The sequence below is a fragment of the Zingiber officinale genome, chromosome 8A (genome assembly GCF_018446385.1).
Source record: "Zingiber officinale cultivar Zhangliang chromosome 8A, Zo_v1.1, whole genome shotgun sequence".
Taxonomy (NCBI): domain Eukaryota; kingdom Viridiplantae; phylum Streptophyta; class Magnoliopsida; order Zingiberales; family Zingiberaceae; genus Zingiber; species Zingiber officinale.
The window spans coordinates 65,708,723-65,724,699 of NC_056000.1; the positions used below are offsets into that span (position 1 = coordinate 65,708,723).

General features: G+C 41.8%; 1 long non-coding RNA gene across 1 annotated transcript; it reads left to right on the top strand.

The window, feature by feature from the left end:
• Nucleotides 1-3,168: 3,168 nt before the first annotated feature.
• On the top strand, nucleotides 3,169-3,611 carry LOC122009974. The gene is made up of 2 exons (XR_006119748.1): nucleotides 3,169-3,271; nucleotides 3,460-3,611. It is a non-coding gene; the product is annotated as an uncharacterized LOC122009974 (long non-coding RNA).
• Nucleotides 3,612-15,977: the final 12,366 nt, after the last annotated feature.

Consider the following 15,977-nt stretch of genomic DNA (forward strand, 5'->3'; position numbering starts at 1 on the left):
TGTGTTCAAACCATATTTTCATATTTTAGGTAAAATTGACTGGTGGACGAAATGATCTTGAATTGATATAGAATTAGTTTTTATGTATTCATCTCTCTTTTTCTGATTATATCCATGCCCTCAAATACTAATTTGATTTAATATATTGAGAACAATTAATTTTTAAACGTGAATTAAATTTTTAAAATATATTCATGTTCAAAAAATTATTATTTTCAACTTATTATGTCAAATTGACCATAGAGAGTATAGATATAATCATGAGAGATAGGCGAATACATAGAAACTAGTTTTATGTAAATTTGAAGTTATTTGGTTAGTCAACTAGTTTTGTGCAAAAAATGACTTTGATAAAAAAAAATAGTGATTTTTTAACATAGATGTGTTCAAAAAATTCAATTCGTATTCAAAAAATTATTGCTCTTAATATATTATGTCAAATTAGTATTTGAGGGCATGAATATAATCACGAGAAGTAGATGAACAGATAAAAACTAGTTTCATATCAATCCAATATCATTTGGCCCATCAACCGATTTTTTTTTAAATCAGTTGATGGACCAAATGACCTCGGATTGCATAAAACTAGTTCTTATCTATTCATCTACCTCTCCTAATTATATTCATACCCCAAATACCAATTTGACCTAATATATTAAAAGTAATATTTTTTTAAAATACGAATTAAAAGTTTCAAATATTTTCATGTTTAAAAAATCATTGCTCTCAATATATTAGATTTGTTAGATCATGAAAGTCGTTAGAGGGGGGGGGGGGGGGGGGATGAATAGCGATCGAATGTAGCGAGATTAAGTACGCAGCGTAAACAAATGAAAGACAAACACGAAGCAATTTTACTTGGTTCGGAGCCTTCGTCGACTTCTACTCCAAGGTCCGCACTCGTCGAGTGCTTTCGTTGGACAAACACTAATAGTTCGTAAACAGAATTACAATCGTAAGTACAAGAACTATTAAAAGGAAATACCGACAATAATAAGAAAAACTTGAGCCGCAGACTGTCGGAGAATCTTCGCAGCATCGCAGGAGCAGAGCGCAACAGAGCACTTGTAGAAAGAGTTGCTGTCTTGAAGCTCTAGTGGAGGCCTATTTTTATAGGCGTGCTCCAGGCGTCCGAATCCCTTCCGGGCACCTGGACCGTGACGTTGTCAGACCAATCAGCACGCTCTAAGTTGTCAAGGATAGAATTTGCCTTCCGGGCGCTTGGATCCCTTCCGAGCGCCCGGACCATCATTTTCCGGCAACCGATTTTCCTACAAGAAAATGTTAGTCTGAGGCAAAATATAATTCATACTACCTTGCAAAATAAAGTGTTAGCTCAATTATATTGAAACAGAGTAGTAATTAGATTCCGTCTCCTCGAGACCGGAATCTAATTACGATCTCAACTTAGATTTCTGAAATGGATCTAAGTTGGATCAACGCCTAAGTTCCCTACCGGGGAATATGTTCTCATAATCACTCCCCTCCAGTGACTTACCTTAACATACCTGCCAGACGTTCGGTCAGCCTGTCGACCCGTCTGGTCTTTGTGCCAACTATCCGGTCAGCCCGTCGACCAGCTGGACTTCGTGCCAGACATCCGGTCAGTCCGCCGACCTGTCTGGACTTCATGCCAGCTATCCGGTCGTCCCGTTGACATAGCTAGGTTTCTTCTGCACACTTGGTCAAAGTGTTAAATCACAACGAAACTAACTTAACCTATTTTGTCATTCATCAAAACCTGAGTTAGACCGTTAGTGATAATCGCACCAACAAGATCAAATGAGCATTTGAGGGCATGAATTTAATAGAGAGGTAGACGAACAGATAGAAACATGTTAATCCAAGATCATTTAGTCTATCAACCGATTTTGGACAAAATTGACTGATGAACAAATGATCTCGGATTGACACGAAATTAGTTATTATGTGTTCGTCTATCTCTCCTAATTATATTCATGCCCTCAAATACTAATTTAATCCAATATATTAAGAGTAATGAATTTTTGAATATGAATTAAATTTTTTAAATATATTTGTGTTAAAAAAAATTATTGCTTTTAATATGTTGAGTCAAATTGACGTTTGAGTACATGAATAGAGCTGTCAGACGAGTCAACCCATAGCAGGCCAGTTGGCCCGTGGCGAGCTAGCCATTTGGCAAGACTAGGTGGCCAGACTCGTCATCTTGGTGGGTTGGAAAATCCTTAATCTAATCCAATCCAAGACAGGTGGTGGGTAAACGGGACAACCCACGGGTCCATCAACAAGTTTCATATTTTCAACATTTTACTTTGAAAGATTTCATCAATCAAATATATTCCGAAAGAGATATTTAAATATAAATAGACACAAATGAGTACTCATGTGTGATAAAAAATATTATTTTATTTTAAAATTATAACAAATAAAGATAATAAATTGACATAAAACTTAGTTTACATGTATTTCTCAACCTGTGGATCAATCCTAGTATGTCCCGAGTCGACCTGCGTGAGTCGCGGGCTGACTTGCGTGAGTCGCGGGCCTAGGTGGGTTGGCCCGAGGTGAGCTTGGATTTATAAAATTCTAACTCAAATCGCTTAAATTATTTGACGAAGCATGCTAATCCAATAGGCCTAATCAGATCAACTCAATCTAAATTGACATCTCTAAATATAAATATAAATATAATTATAAGAAATAGATGAATATATAAAAAATTAATTTCGTGTCCATCTGAAATCATTTAGCCATTCAATCGATTTTATCGACGTTGTGGTTGGTCCCGCTTTCACCTCTTCGTTAAATAATTTAATTATTTATGTGAAAAAAATGTGTAAGGAAATTACAGCTGGAGTCTATTGGGGCGCCTACTTCAGTAATAAAGTAATTTTGAGTGTGTGGTGGGTCCCGCTTTCGCTTCCTCGTTAAATAATTTAATTATTTATGTTAAAAAAATATGTAAGGAAATTACAGCTGGAGTCTATGGGGCGCCTACTTCAGTAATAAAGTAATTTGTTGGGCTTCGCAAGTGACCGATGCAGACGGGCGCGTGACGTCGCGCAGTCCTACGTGACATGTGTGTAACACTTTGTTTCCTGTTTGGACTTGAGAAGCGGATTCATGAGAAGTGGAATCCAGTGCAGTAATGAGACTATATTTCGACTTACTTAATCACGTGTAAAAGGCGTGACCGAGCGGTTTCTTCACTTCGACGGCCACACGCCTTCGGACCTGCGTCCCTCCCGTCGCTTTTCACCCGGCGATTCTCTGGTGACAATCGTCTGAGGTACGTAATAAGAACATCTTCGTTTAGCGGCCTGTGCATTCTTATTCTCCCACCTGTGTGATTCTGATGTTGTTAGATTAGGGTTATCCGTAGTTTGAAGCTTTTGCTCTTTTTCCTTATCTTCTTGGATTTGTTTCTTCCGCCCGGTTTTGATGCTTAGGAGTTGATCTATTGTTTTTTTGTATCAGAGATGTGCGATGGGTCTTTCGGTCGAAATGGGTGGTCACGTGGAGACGATCTTGGAGTGTGACCAAGAATCGATTTTTCGGCATTTTCCCTTCCAGTTGTGTGATTATCTTAACCTAATTGCCTTTTTTTACCCTATTTTGTTTTGCTTTCACCGTAGTTTGTTCTGTGTTTGCGCTGGAAATGATTTTACTTTAACAATATGGAAACTTGTTGCTTAAGCGGATCATGCCTAGCTCGTTGTTGTTCCTATCGGTGTAATTCTTTTTAATAGACCAGATGTGTGCAACAGCTTAAGACAGTAAAGCTCAAACCGTTCTGCTCTTTGAGGAGTCCTCAAACCGGACTGAGTTGCCGCACACTAGCTTGTTTAACTCAGCCATAGTCTCTGCGTTAACCTTGTGCAGCTGCCGTTTCTTCTTCATCATATTTAAGCATAATTAGAGATAAATGCGCGATAAATAATGTCATTGCTTGAGAGAAGACTACGGACTTTAGGACTATACCGGCAAGGTTGTTCTTGATGCTTGGTATAATGGTATCGTATCTGTGTAGGACTTCACAGTTGCCTTTAGTTTCGGGTTTAATTTTGCTAAATAACGTTCTTGAAATTGAAAAGTGTGGAGTATTGTCTCACCGCAAGCAAGCGCATGATTAAGTCGTCAAGTAATAAAATATCGATCAACATAAGATTATTGATTAAGCACTAGTTAAGTTTACAAAGTAAATTATCTAGACAATTAAAAGTTGCGTATGATCATGAGGGAGAGAGAAAGTGAGCAAGTGATTGGGAGAGGGTGAGCAAGAGAGAAGGAGAATGTGAGCAAGAGTATAGAAGGCTTTAGGCTTGATTCTAGGATTTCGGTTTTACTATAATACTGGTTAACGTTTCTATGTATTATTCATCTCCTTATCTCTATGCTTATACTCTTGTAGAGATTCTAACCTGTCCCTTCGGGACGGTCTAGTGGCTAGCACATAAGGTGTTGCCACCATGAGGTCTGGGGTTCGAATATCAGTAAAGCCGAGGTAAATGTCTCTCTTATGTGCTAGCCACTATTTCAAAGGCTAGTAGTCGCTCGTGATTTACCTCCTCCGTGTTTGCCCTGGGACGGGGGGGCGAGCGTATTCACCTTTTGCCACCTTGTAGAGATTCTAACCAAATATCGGTGTGAACTCATGAAGTTCGTGTCGGAGTGTTTATACCTTTGACTTTCAATGCTGTGAAGTAAAAGAGGTAACATAGAAAGTCTGATTAAAGATATACTCTTTGTCACTAAGGGCACTCCGGCCATACAATCTACATTAAAAGGTCACTTCCTAGCATTAGCTTAGGGAAAACTTATTAAACTCTAATTAGTTAATCCCTTATAGAGGATTGATCTCCAGTTCAAGGTGATACTTTAAAAGATCCGGTTCAAGGGATACCCTCTGTCACTAAGGGCCCCCTAGTCATATGATCTAAAGCATCTCTCCTACATAGTGACCAATCCTTTACATCTGTTCAATCAAATATCACATACATGTATTCATTTACCACACATAAATTAATCAAACATGAACAAGGAATAAACATTTCATAGAATAAGTAAATGGATAAATTCATAGTTCACACATCAACATTACATCACAATTATTCTCTACATCCTAGAGTTAGGAGGACTACTCCATAGCAATGAAGAACCAACCAAAAGATACGAACAATAGCATTCTATAACCCAAATCATAAAGAAAGGAGAAGAGAAAACTTAGCAATGAGTTGCCCATGTCTCCGAGAGCATCTCCATGCTTCGATGATTGACGGATTGCCGACGACTCCTCGAATGGTGGCTCAAGGATTTCCTCTAGAAGGGTAAAACCCTCTCCCCAAGGAAGGGGATGGAGTTTCAAACACAAGATGAGTCAAAGAATGGATTTCTTAACCCTTTTATACGTCTCCCAAACTATCTAGATCTGTTAGGTTTACAAGTATCCGTTAAAATAGATTTTTCACTCCTTAAACTCAGTTTTCTCGTATTTCACTCTAAACTTAAGTTGTAACCCTTGAGATTATCTAACTTTTGATAGGTAAAACGGCTTATGGCTCCAACTGAGCCAAAAATTATGGTAGTTCAAAGTTTGGTCTGCAGTCTAGTTCAAAGTTCAAAGTTTGGCATGGCTAGACGTGGTTTTCTCTAGTTGAAGTCTGAAGCAAAGTTGTAGATCTTGAAGTTATATACATTTTGGTATCTTGAACTACTCGTAATTCTAATTGAGGAAAAAGTTATGGTCATTTCAAAATTAGTCAATTGTGCAGTCTGGGATTTGACACGACCGTGCCTAAAAGGCATTGCCATGCCGTGGAACACACGAGAAAGTGTCCAAATTTGACACGGACATACTTTTTAGTACCACCTAGCCATGTGGGAGGCTTTTGGCTCTGTTTTAGCATCGTTTGGGGCCCAATTTCTTTCATAGATGAGGCACGACTGTGCCCAGGAGGCACGACCGTGGCGTGAAAGCTGCTGGATGAAAGGCACGGTTGTGCCGTTTGGCACCACCATGCCTTTTGTCATGGTCGTGGCTTTTGGCATAGCTTACCCATTGGAATCTCTAGAAAAGAAGGCACAGTCGTGCCTCTGGGGCATGACCTACTTGTGCGAAGCCCGGGAAAGGAGGTACGCCTTGTCTAAGGGACATGACCCTGGCGTTGGTACTGTTGGAGCAAGACATGGTTGTGTCATGGATTTTGCTGGGCAAAACTCTGGTTGGCTCATGGGAAACATGACCGTGTCTTTTGAGACATGGCCATGTCACCTAATATACGTCCATGTCAAGGCAGGCACAACCATGTTACGTTGTTCTTCTTCCAAAGTTGCTCCAATCTACATTTTTTCTCCGTTTTTATTCCAAAAAATATCCTGTCGATAAAAACAAGCAAAAATCATATTTCTTAACTAAAAGAATAGAAGTATGACATAATCATAAAATAAGGTGCGACAAGTGTAAATTATGCTCATGAAATACAAGTCAATATGCGTCAAACAATATATAAAAACATATATAATTTATACACTCGTTGCTGTTCCTATTGGTGTAATTCTTTTTAATAGACCAGATGTGTGCAACCGCTTAAGACAGTAAAGCTTAAACCGTTCCGCTGTTTGAGTCCTCAAACCGGACTGAGTCACCGCACACGAGCTTGTTTAGCTCAACGATGGTCTCTGCGTTAACCTTGTGCATCTGTTGTTTCTTCTTCATATTTAAGCGTAATTAGAGATCAATGAACGATAAATAATGTCAATTCTTTAGAGAAGACTATGGACTTTAGGATAGTACCAGCAAGGTTGCTCTTGATGCTCGGTATGATGGTATCTATGTATGACTTCACAGTTGCCTTTAGTTTCGTGTTTTGCTGAATAACGTTCTTGAATTTGGAAAGTGTGGAGGCGTGATAGGATGCTTGGAGGCAATTTTCATCATGAAGTGGTGAATCAATTCCACATGTTGACAAATTTAAAATTTGAATATCATGTTTCTATACCTCTATGTGTAGTGAAAAATTAAAATATATATTTTATGATTTAGCAATTAAATCAAAGGAGTGTTCGTATGAATTTATAAAATAAATATAAGCATGATTTTTAGTCTAAACATGTATTACAATCTAATTATTCAAGCAGGATTCTAAAAGCATAACCAAGATAAATTATCATGTGATTAAAACGTCTAATGTCAATTTAATCATTTTATTTAAACATGTTTAGCTATCTAAAACAAACATACTAGATCATTTAAGCATAACCTAAATAAAATTATTAACACATACAACATTACACGTATGAATCAAAACATATATGAACAATCATACCTCCCAGACAATCTTTATTTGGAGATGACTCTTAGTATTTTGGGATTAGTGAAATAACTTTTCATTGATTGTCTCGAATTCGTGCTTTCTCCGTCTAATCTGGTCCACGATCATAGTCCTTTTTTAAACACTTGATCGCACAAGAGATCAAGTGTCCTTTTTCGTCGAGATAGAAGAAAAATCTTCTTTGAAGATGAGAGAGATGCTGCTAAATTACCCCTTCACAAGGAGAGCAGATCTCCTGGACCACTTTTTTGTGGTCCAGAGGATGTACCACTCATATTTGCGGCGGGATCGTGATCGCGATCCGACCACAATTGGTTGTGATCCCTTACTGGGTTCATCGTCCCCACCAGGTTATAGTTGGTTCGGAGCGGGCGACCGGAAGCCGCTCGGAGGCCACCGGTGGTGGATAAGTGGCTAGGTTGCTGGGCACCGAGCGAGGGTGTCCTCTGGGAGGCCTCCGGCCACCCACTCCGAACCAAACTATAACCTGGTGGGGACGGTGAATCCAGCAAGGGATCACAACCAATTGTGATCGAATCGCAGCCACGATCCGACCGCAAATATAAGTGGTTCATCCCCTGGACCACAAAAAGTGGTTCAAGAGATCCTGCCTCCTTTACAAGGGGTTGCCAAAAGAACCCTCCACAAGGGGTGGCAACTATAGAAAAATCTGCAAAGTAATAGGTTGCAACAATGCTTCTCGAAGAGGAGAAGCAACAATACGGAGATGAGTCTCTTTTGATAGAAGAAAAGAAAGAACATATAGATCTTCTTCCTTTAAAGGGGCTGCCGAAATTTTCCAAGGAATACGAAGAGATGACTACCCAAAATTCCAAGGGAATCAAGTGGTGGCTGCTGAAATTCTCCAAGGAAGATCAAGTAATGTGTCCCTCAAACTCTCCAAGGAAGATGAAGAAAAATGTTGTCTGCATTTTCTAAAAGAAGTGGAGAAAGTGGATGCATGACCTATTGTCCCTCTTCCATCTTGGTCTATTGGTTTTTAGAAAGTTTCTAGGACCCAATAATGCAGATCCATTGTAATCATATTAACAATCCAATATCGTTGACATGCATGGCAAATACACTTGCTCGCTATTATAATAATACAAATATGATTTGTAGATTTTGTATGGAACTCTTCTGCTCTCCTTGTTTCCATTAACTGAAAATTACTCATAAACTCTTTTTTGAATAATAACATTTGATCATATCAAACTTTATTTGTTAATATATTGTTTGATCACATTAAACTTTATTCGTTAAATTCAACTACTTGAATTTGATTTTCTCAATGGGAAATAGAGTAACTAATACTTATGTAACCCTCAATGGTTTGTCGTGGGTCCACAACTCTTTATGATTCAAGACTATACTCATATTTTATTTGAGCATACCCTTAATAGCCTTATCCTAAGATCAACTCTTTGATTATAGGACGTCAGAACTAATTCTGATTAACACCAATTATAGTAAGATCGTCTAGCAGTACCGCTACATGACTACCTATGTATCACTAAATAGTGTCTGCAAGAATCAGTCGATTATGGTTAACATATAGTCCGGTCCCTTTATCTCATATATCCCAATCAAATCTATAATCATTGGTACATCGAGAGTTTTATGTATTAATTTGACAACTATGTAATGTATCTTATAGTGGCAACACGCGTAACTAGGATATTTTTGTCTTAAAGCATATCTTACAGTTCTGATCAGAGACTTCCTACATTATAAAACAACATATTACATAGGATATCCATACTTATGGGTGTGTGGTGATTTCCAGACTACAATACACTGACTTCTATATGTTTAGTAGCACTACAGTTCTGATCAGAGACTTCCTACATTATAAAACAACATATTACATAGGATATCCATACTCATGGGTCTGTGGTGATTTCCAGACTACAATACACTGACTTCTATATGTTTAGTAGCACACTCAATCTCATCACCTGAAAACCCTAATTGAGTCGGTAAATGAGTTAAAGTGTAGCTGCCACATATAAAGTTTTAGGATTATCCCGAGTTATAAGGATTATTGGTGTACAACAACAACCAAGGGTTATTCGATGAACTCATTATATGAGTATCCATCTGTATGCTTGAACATCTACCAATAAAAAAGTGGTACACTACGCCACATAAGCTAGTTTTTTTTAGACAGGATCTCCTGGACCACTTTTTGTGGTCTAGGGGATGGACCACTCATATTTGGGACCGGATCGTGACCGCGATCCGGCCGCAATTGGTTGTGATCCCTTCCTGGGTTCACCGTCCCCACCAGGTTATAGTTTGGTTCGGAAAGGGCGACCGGAGGCAGCCCGGAGGACATCTTCGCTCGGCGCCTAGCAACCTGGTCATTTATCCACCATCGGTGGCCTCCGGCCGCCCGTTCCGAACCAAACTATTACCTGGTGGGGACGGTGAACCCAGAAAGGGATCATAACCAATTGTGGCTAGATCGCGATCACGATCCGATCGTAAATATGAGTGGTCCATCCTTGGACCACAAAACAGTGGTCCAAGAGATCTGCGCTCATTTTTTTTAGGTGACCCAATTGACTAAGAGCATATTTAAAATATCTAAATTATTATATATACTACCATATCTCACTATAGTATATTTAAGAATTTTTTCTATGCATGTAACATGAATATAACAATAGAGTAAATGTCAAACGAATTTAATTATATTAAAATGAAATTTATTTATGTATCAGTGTTAATAAAGTCCTAACTAACAGATCGTTCAAGATCTCGTTTGTCGACAAGCTTCCTATCGGCTCCTCCATAGCTTTCAACTTCAAAAAGGATATTCATCCAAATCGAAAGTGGAAAGCAATGAAATCCTACCTCAATACCGTTATATCAAATATCAAAAACAATTTCATCGCCACATTCTGAAGGCTCCATAGCCTTCTCTCTGGCATCAATATCATCCATGTGTCCTTATCTCTAGTTATGCATCAAATGTTAGAAAAAGGAAAGCAACTGACCAAGCTTAATGCTGATATACCGTTATTGAGCTAAACGTGCTCTTACCGACGCATTAGAGGAGACGTGCCACCTGCTTTGTCTTCAGAGCGTCTTGAAGTGAAAGTTAGCAAGATACTTGGTAAATAAGTAGCGAAGAAGCTTTTTTGTTTAAATGTATCGACCGGTGACAAAGTGTTGGATAACTTGCCGGAGATTTTAAGGAAAATTATCAATTCTAATTTATTGGTTGATGACCTGAGCACATAATCTTAGATTGAGAGTGAGGCTGATTCTGTCAAGAATCTGGTGGTCCAAGTTGATGTGGTGTGTAGTCAAATCACCCAGTGTGAGAGAAAATCTCTCCCCATGCATTTGTTCACATTATATATGCATGTGAACCAATATAAACCAACCAATATATTTTGAAACTCTCACCGCAGGACTAAAGTCTCATTTACAATAGAGTCTTTTTCCTTTCCACATCTTCTCTATTCACATATAACAACACAAAGTGCCATGGACATTGATCTTGGATCCCTCAATGTATGCACCAAAGAGCTCTCTGCTTCAAACCGTAGGCCGTGGACATTGATGTAACTACGATCAAATTTAGACTCAAATTACTTGATCTTGTAATACTAGACATTGATCTTACTAAGAGCAAATAGATCTTAGATCTCGCAAAATAATTATTGATACCTTCACTAAGTGGATAATGTTTCAATAAGTTCATAATCCAACTACAACTCTTGAAAGATTTTCCAAGAGTTAAAACAGAATTATTGTCTTAGAGATAAGGCTTGTACAAGTTTATATACAGTAGCTGGTGGACATTAAAAAAGATGCATGTGTGTTCCTAGCTTGATCCATTGAGTTGGAAGAATTCTTGTTTTGTGGTCTCATAAATTTATAATTTAAGTTTTTAGCATTCTATTAGGATCATATTGACTTGATCATCGATCCAAACCATGTCTTTTGTTACCCCATTCTTGTCTTTCATTCAAAAAATTTATTAAAGATCTGTGTTTAACAATTTGTGTTCTTGCGCATTCTTATTAAGTGTCTATAAAATCAGTAGGATGTGTTGTAGAATCAAAGATCTGAGCTATTTGAAATTCTTTTGGTAATGATACAGGTTATAACGAGTGGATCCAGGAGATGACGTGACGGTTAAAGTTAAGATGATATGACAATCAAAGTCAAGATGATGTGATTATTGGTGTAATATTCGTCAAGGTTGACCAGGTTGACTAAGCTTGAGTTGGCTCAAATTTGAGTCTTGTTGTTTGGATTTCAATGTTTGACAATACATGGAGACAATACATGAAGATTGCAGGTGCAATTATTTCATGTGGTGAGATTGTGAAGAAGAGTCAAGTAGATCAAGGTTGACTGAATACTTGACTGGAAAATCCTGGTGAGTGAAGCCAGTTGGAAGTCCTATTGAGTGAAGCTAGGCAGAAGAAAAGTCCTAGTGAGTGAAGCTAGGCAGAAGGAAAGTCCTGTTGAGTGAAGCCAGACAGTTGTGGAAAGTCCTAGTGAGTGAAGCTAGGCAGAAGAAAGTCTTAGTGAGTGAAGCTAGGCAGAAGAAAGTCCTAGTGAGTGAAACTAGGCAGAAGTAAAATCCTGGTGAGTGAAGCCAGGTGAAAAACCTAGTGAGTGAAGTTAGGCAGTGTGGAAATCCTGGTGAGTGAAACCAGGCACGAGAAAATCCAGATGGATCAAGGTTGATCGGACATCTGGTGTTGGAAAGTCCAAGTAGGTCAAAGGGATTGACTGGATACTTGGCACAAGGAAATCCAGATGGGTCAAGGTTAACCAGACATCTGGTGGAAGTCCAAGTGGGTCATGGAGGACCGGATATTTGGCATGAGGAGAAAAGTCCAAGTGGGTCAAAGGGATTGACCGGACACTTGGTGAGGGAGTCCTGGCAGGTCAAGGGTGACCGGATGCTAGTCATGATGTACCAACAGGTCATGGTTGACCGGATGTTAGTGTAGGGGACTTTGGACTTGGTTTTAGGCAAAAACCAGGAACTGGATCGATCAGCCGATCGATTGGCTCATGCCCAATCGATCGGCTGATCGATTGGGTGAGTCCCCGCGACAAGTCTCCTCCCAATAGATCAGTGGATCGATTGGGAAAAGCTTCCGATGGCACAAAACAGCTCTGGATCGATCGGCCAATCAATTCAAAGCCTCCAATTGATCGGCCGATCGATTGGGAGTAGCGAGTCTGCGCGATAAGCCCTGGATCGATCAACCGATCGATCCAGGCATTTTTCCGAGAGCACAGAGGCACTCTGGATCGATCGGCCGATTGATCCAAAGCCTCCCCAATCGATTGGGAGTAATCCAATCGATTGGGATTCGACCGTTGGCGCAGGTTTTAGTTGTTGGTGTGCGATTCCTTCGGAACTTCTTCGATTCCACTCCATGGGCGATCACGGCAAAGCTCCACAGCGATCTTTTTTTCCTCACCGCCAGTTCTTAAAGGTTCTTGGAGGCTCATCCAAGTCAAGAGGCGAGTTGCAATAACAAGAAGAAGAAGCTAGGGTTTTCATTGTAATATTGTAAGATTCATTTGTATTTTGCTTCTTTCTTTCTCATTGTTGTATTTTGAGGTTGTAAGGCTTCTTCGCCTTCGGTAGTTACCGAGAACGAGTGTTTTATAGTGGAGGGTGCGTGAGTGTGTGGATCCTTGGACTAGTCACCTCTTCTTGAGGTGGATACCAAGTAAATCCCTAGAGTTAGCGTTGTGTGTTTGTTTTCTTGTATTTTTCGCTGCTATCATCTTGAAGAAACAAGCACTGACGAGCACGAGATCGCGCCGAGCTATTCACCCCCCCCCCCCTCTAGCTACATGTCGGTCCCAACAAGTGGTATCAGAGTGAGATCGCTCTTCACCGAAATCATCGTCGGAAGGGGCAAAAAGCTAGAAGGTGAAGAAGTTGGAGCAATTCTACAAATCGAAGACTTCATCAAAAGGCTCAACTTCAAGATGGAATTCCGAGATGGACTCGGATTTGACACAAGGGTGCCTCCACCATATGTATCTACAAGCTTCGATTCTTGGAAATCAAGGATCGAGAATTTTCTTATGATGGAGATAGATCAATGGTTTGCTCTCATGGAAGGCTTCGAACCTCCAAAGAATTCAAAAGGCAAGATCTTAAAGAAGAGCAAATAGAGCTGGTCCTGTCCGAGTGGTGAGTCGACGGACGCTGGGGACGTGGCACGCTCCGCTGTCTTTGGCCGGCGATGAATATCTCCGACGGACCTACAAAGAAGCCGAGTCGGGAGGGGTTTCCCGACGACGACCCTCCGACGCTCAAGTCAGGCAACGAAAAATAAGAGAGGCAGCGTAACTGTGGCTACAGTGAGGATTGCGCATACCTTTGTCGACGTCTGGGGGCCCTTATATAGGACCCCGAGGAGGCGCGGGCACGCTTCTTGATGTGTGCACGCTTCCCCAAACATACCTTTATGAGCCCATGTCAGAAAAGCACCCCTGACGCCATTCCGCAATCGTCCGAGCATATCCCGGATGTGACGGTGGAAGCTTCCACCGTACGATCCTGCGTACGGCTTGGCCGCCAACCCTGCTCCCTGTCAGCAGCAGATGTCTCGAGGATGATGTTATCCCCTGTCTCCTTTGTCCTCTTGCGTCTCCTATCTGTTCCAGGGCTGAGCAGTTCGGTCGCTCGATAGGCATATCACTTCTCCCCCGGTCGTATTCTCGGATGAGATTGCTCCTGCCTGTCTTTGTTGCCTTGTGCCCCGGTCGAACGGACAGCCCGCTCGGCCCTGAAACCTTTTTACCTTGAGCATCGGAAACCCGACCCCTAGTCGGGTTGTCTTTCATTTGGCTCGGGAGATTCCCGGTCGGTCGGCCCTCTTCGTCCGGTCGGTCGGGTCTCAGGGTCGAATCTCTTGACCTTTGACTTCCACGTGTCGTTGACCTTCCGCCCACGAGGATCCCCCGTCCTTACCACCGGATCACATGCCTCCCCCTCAAGTCTGGTCGAAGGAGGCGCTAAGTCCGACTGACTGGACTACCGGTCGGCCGGAGTGACACCGCTCTGCCACTTTTTGGAATGTTCCTCCTCACAGCCGCTCGACCTCTTACTGCCGCTGGCTTTGCTACCGTGTTGACGGTCAACGTTGACGCCCTTCGGATCTCCTCGAAATTCATGCAAATCCTCTCCATTAAGACCAAGCACGCGCGCTGCGCGCCATAATGGCGCTCATTAAATACGCCCTTGTGGCATGGCGCCACGTGGCACCTCCGCTGGCGTCATTGTACGGCTCCACGATGTGTCTGATGGGACATCGGCGGTTTGAAATGAACGGCCCGATGTGGGCCTCGGTTCCTGTGACCTGCATCCGACGGCCAAGGCTGATCGAGCCCGACCTTATAAAGCCTTCGCCTTCTTCCTTCGCCGCACCTTTGCATTCTTGTGTCCCGCAGCCTTCTTTGGTGCTTCAGCGTTCCGGCGACTCCGATTTTCCGTTTTCCGACGATTCCCCGCCTCCTTCCTTCGATCCTCAGCTTCTTTGTAAGGTTCTTCCGCCTCTCTTCTCTGTTTCCCTTGTGTTTTTTGTCAAGATCTTGTCTTCTGGTCGTTGTCCCCTTCATCATCTTCTTCCTTCTGCCGTGTGTCTTTTTCTTACCTTTTGCTTTCTTGCCCGGTCGGACAATGGCTAGTTCTTCCCGACCCGCAAACCTCACGTTAGGCCCCTGGTATACTACCATGGAGTCTCGCTTCGATCGGCGCGACGCCGAGACCTTGTTTGATGGTTATGATATTCCGTCCGATTTTGAACTCGTTTTACCCTCACCATCCGCTCGGCCGCACAAACCACCGCGCGGAGCTATCTGTTTTTTCCGCGACCAATTCACAGCCGGTCTACGATTTCCTCTTCACCCCTTCTTCGTCGACGTTTGCAATTTCTTTGGTCTCCCGCTCGCCCAATTAGTTCCCAACACTTTTCGCCTTTTGTGTGGAGTGGTGGTATTGTTCAAGATACACCGCATTCCTCTCCGCCCAGAAATTTTTTATTATTTTTATTATCCCAAGCAGTCCGAGCTGGGTACCTATCTATTCCAGGCTCAGCCCGGCCTAGTCTTCTTTGATAAACTTCCCTCATCCATTAAACACTGGAAGGAGTATTACTTTTATCTTCGTCTCCCCGAGCGGACTCCCTTCCAAACCAAATGGCAGGTCGACCGCCTACTTCTTCCGAGCTAAAAAGATTTAAGACCCGACCGGACTATCTTCAGGCCGCGAACATGCTTGCCGGTCTGAAGCTCGACATCAATAAGCTTCTGCCTGAAGGCGTGCTGTATATATTCGGCCTGAGTCCGAGCCGAAGTCCACTCCCGAGCAGCTTAGGTAAGAATTTTACTTGTGTATGTACTTTGAGTGCTAACTGATTTTCTTCTTTTTTCTTTACAACGAATATCGTCATGGAGTCCGTGATGCTCGGGATTTTGAAGAGAAAAGCGGAGGCGCTTGAGTCAGCAGCTGCCAAGGAGATGGAGCAATTGGGCATCACCCTGGTCGGCTCTCACGAGGGTGAGAGCGGGACAAACGCAGAGGAGTCGGCCGCTTAAGCTTCCCCCGTGGAGGTGACGGGAGGCACCACCTCAAGCAGGGAACCGGCTGTCCAGGAGGAAGGC